Consider the following 4245-nt stretch of genomic DNA (forward strand, 5'->3'; position numbering starts at 1 on the left):
GAATATTATGGAGCCTTAAAAAAAGAAGGAAACCCTGTCACATACTACAATGTAAATGAACCTCAAGGACGTTGTGCTAAGTGAAATAAGCCATGTAGAAAAGGACAGGTAAGGTTATAACGCAGAGACCAGAAGTTACTACTACACTTCTGTTAACTTTATTAAGTGTGTTCTGTAGCTTTATTTGTTCCTCCTTTCTTCTCATTGCCTTCCTTTATATTGTGTGGACTTTAGTAGTGACATGTTTTGTTGTTTTGTTTTGTTTTTTGAGATGGAGTTCCACTCTTGTTGCCCAGGCTGGAGTGCAATGGTGCCATCTCAGCTCACCCCAACCTCCACCTCCCTGATACAAGCAATTCTCCTGTCTCAGTCTCTCAAGTAGCTGGGATTACAGGCATGTGCCACCATACCCAACTAATTTTGTATTTTTAGTAGAGATGGGGTCTCTCCATGTTGGTTAAGCTGGTCTTGAACTCCCGACCTCAAGTGATCCACCAGCCTCAGCTTCCCAAAGTGCTGGCATTACAGGTGTGAGCCACTGCTCCCAGCCCAACTTCCGTAGTAACATGTTTTGATTCCTTTCTCATTTATCTTTGTGTTTATTCTATAGATATTTTTCTTGTGGTCACCATTGCAATTGCATAAAACATCTTAAAGTCATAATAGTGTATTTTAAAGTGATAACTTCAATCACAAACAACAATCTTTTTTTGAAAAGATGATCATGAATGTCTGAGAAAGCCATTTATTGGTAATAGCTTCCATTTCTTCTAGGTTGTCAATCATATTCTTAATCTTTTATTCTGCCTTCATTCACAAAGGATTTCAGGTGGCTTACATGTAATTCATGGAATATTATAGTAAAATATAAATAGAATGTCAATTAACGTTTTCTAGGCAGCATTAAAGAAATTAAATCTCAAAGATCAAAATAAATCTCACCACTGTGCATTTATCTACTGATTTCTACAGTCACATTTTCAGGTAACATTCACGCAATCATATAGTTGGGTTACAACTCTTTTTCCCTACTTGGTCATGTTAATCTTTCTCAGGTTATAAGCTGTGTTTTAGACCTGAAGCTTCAACCCCTGGAGGTCAGCCTGAAACCAGGGTTCACAGGAGCTGGCCTGGCACTGGAGTGGGCCTGGCACGTGGGTCCCCTGGAACTTGGGCTACAGAGACAGGCCTGGGGCCTAGGGCCATCCAGGTGCTGGGGCTGGCATAAAGCCTGGGTCCACACTCTGGGTTGACTGTGAGTCACAGAGACAGACCTGATTTATCCTGGGTCTGCTGGAGCCTGGGTTACTGGAGTCAGTTGAAGGGTGAAGCCATGATCCATAGGAATTGGATCAATACTGGACAAGCCTGAAGCTTATGGTCAGGGATGTCTATCTGGTATTTTACACCAGGGATGCTAATGTGGAGTCTGAGGTCACAAGGGCTCTCCTTGCTTGGTGAGTTTAGATCCTGAATTCAAAGACATGAGACAGGAAGATGAGTCTGAAGTTGCCACCTTGATGACTAGGGCTGTGGTGGCCTACTTAATGCTAGGATGGCCTTAAAGTCTGGGGCTGAGGTGTTATTCCCAGTGTTTATGGCAGTCTGAACCCTGGGGCCAGTAGGGTCAGCCTGGCACTGGTAAAGATCTGGAGATCAAGTCTACTTGGCAGGCCTGGAGCCTGTGCTGTGGGATTCTGCCCGGAGCTGAGATATGCGTGGAAATTCAGTATGCAGGTACCATACCTGGAGTCTGGGGTCCCAGGGGTTGTCCTGGTCTGGAGGCGCAGTCCATGTGTACTAACCATGTGTACAACTACAGTTGCTGTGGGGCTCTACCTAATGCTGAGGTAGGCTTGAAGTCTATGGCTGCAGGGCTAGCCTGTTCTGGGGCAGTCTGGAGCCTAGGGCCACTGGGATTGACCTGCCATTGGGGTGGCTACACAAGCCTGGAGACTGAGGTTGTGGAATCCTTGTTGTTTCATTGTGCTGGGGCCATGGGTGACTGTCCTCCACTGTCTTTTACTGGGATGGGTCCAGTTTCAGGGTCTGAGACAAAATCTGGTGCTCATTTTCCTCTTGTTCTCTAATTCAGAGGGTATCACTCTCCACACTGTGCTGCCTGAGGCTGGAAGAGGGATGATGGGAGTTCTGTAAAACAGTCGTTCCTACTCTCTTCAATGCATCTATTTTCAGTTCCGTGTTACAGCAGGTGCTGAAATCTCCCATCTGAATTTCATAGCTCTTGTGAAGGTTTTTGCATGCATAGATAGTTGTTCAAATTGATGTTTCTGCATGGGCATGAGTTCTGGGGAGTCCTATTCTACCGTCTTGCTGATGGCCAACCTACGTTTAACTTTTTGAAGAATCTCCAAGCTATTTTCCACAGCAGCTGAAGCATTTTATACCTCTACTAGAAATGTATAAGGACTCTGATCGCCCTATATCCTCACTAATGCTTGTCAATTACCATCCTAGTGCATGTAAAATGGTACTTCATTGTGTTTTGATTTGCATCACTAATGAGTATCTTTGCTTATGTGCTTGTCGATTTGTATATCTTCTTTGGAGACATAGCTGTTCAATCCCTTTGCCCATTTTTAATAGAATTTCTTGTCTTTGTATTAGTTATAGGAATTCTTTATATGTCCTAGATATTAGACCCTTATCAGACGTAAGATTTGAAAATATTTCTTTCCATTTTGTAGGTTATCATTTTACTTTTGTGATAATGTTCTTTGATGCACATTTAAAAAAATTTTTGAGGTAGTATAATTTATCCATTTTCCTGCTGTTGCCCAGGCTTTCAGTTTCACATATAAGAATCAATTGCCAAATCCAAGGTCATGAAGTAAGACTTTAAAAGTTTTAGATATTATATCTAGGAGATTAATCCATGTTGAATAACTGTTATATGTAGTCCAATTTCATTATTTTACACGTTGGATATCCAGTTGCCACAATGCTATTTTCTGAAAAGACCATTCTGTCTCTCAGTGAATAGAATTGACAACTTTGCCAAGTATTAATATGATTTTTTTCTGGACGCTCAGTATGATTCGATGTTTATGTCCATCTTTCTGCCAGTAGCACAATCTTTTTATTACAATAGCTTTTTGGTAAGTTTTGAGAAAAAAAAATGTGAGTTCTTCAAATTTGTTCTTTTTTCAAGACATGTTTTTAGCTATTTGGGACACGTTGCGACTTCATATGAATTTGAACATTAACTTCCCATTTTGGGAAGAATAAGGCCATTGTGATTTTCATAGGGATTGCATAAATTGGTAGATCACTGGGAAGTATAGTTATTTTAATATTAACTATTTCAATTAATGAACACAGAATACATTTTTCATGTATTTATTTCTTTCAGGAATGTTTTGTAGTCTTCAGTGTATAAATCTTTCCTCTCAATGGTAAAATTTATTTCTAGTTATTCTTTTGGGTACTACTTTGAATAGAAATTTTCTTAATTTCATCCTTTGGATTATTCATTGCTTATGTATAGAATCAGAATTGATTTTTATTGTGCCTTCCAGGCTTTCTAAATTAATTCATTAGCTTTAGTAGTTTGTGAATTTATGTGCATGTATTGTATATATGTGTATATTCTTTGACATTCTCTGCATTTAGCATACTGTCATTTGCAAGTAGAGGTACTTCTTTCCTTCCAATTTGACTGCCTTTTAATTCCTTTTCTTGCTTAAATGCTCTGGCTAGAGCACCCTGCAGGATGTCAAACAGAAGTCATAAAAATCAGCATCCTTGTCTTGTTTCCGATTTTAGTACTAAAGATTTCTGGTCTTCTCCCACTGGCTATGACGCTAGCTGTTGGCTTTGCATATATACCCTTTGTCATATGGAAGAATTTGCTTTCAATTTTTGTACATTGAGTTTTTTTTTTTATCATGAATGGATGTTGGATTTTTGTCTTGCTTTCCTATTAATGTGGTATATTAATTTGATTATCATATACAGACCTACCCTTTCATTCCTGGGATAAATCACATTTGGTCATCATGTATAATATTTTTAATATGCTCTGATTTGAGTTGCTACTATGTGTGATGCTGTGATGGAATTTGCACATATATACATACATATATTTGTTTATTTATTTATTTTCTTGTTTGTGATGTTTATTCCTTCCTCCCATCCCCTGGCTTTAGTAGCAGGCTAATGTTGGCCTCACAGGAAGTATTCCCTTCTCTTCTATTTTTTGAAAAATTTTGAGAATTGGTTTGA

Source organism: Colobus angolensis, unplaced genomic scaffold (genome assembly GCF_000951035.1).
Source record: "Colobus angolensis palliatus isolate OR3802 unplaced genomic scaffold, Cang.pa_1.0 Scaffold20, whole genome shotgun sequence".
NCBI classification, from domain to species: Eukaryota; Metazoa; Chordata; class Mammalia; order Primates; family Cercopithecidae; genus Colobus; species Colobus angolensis.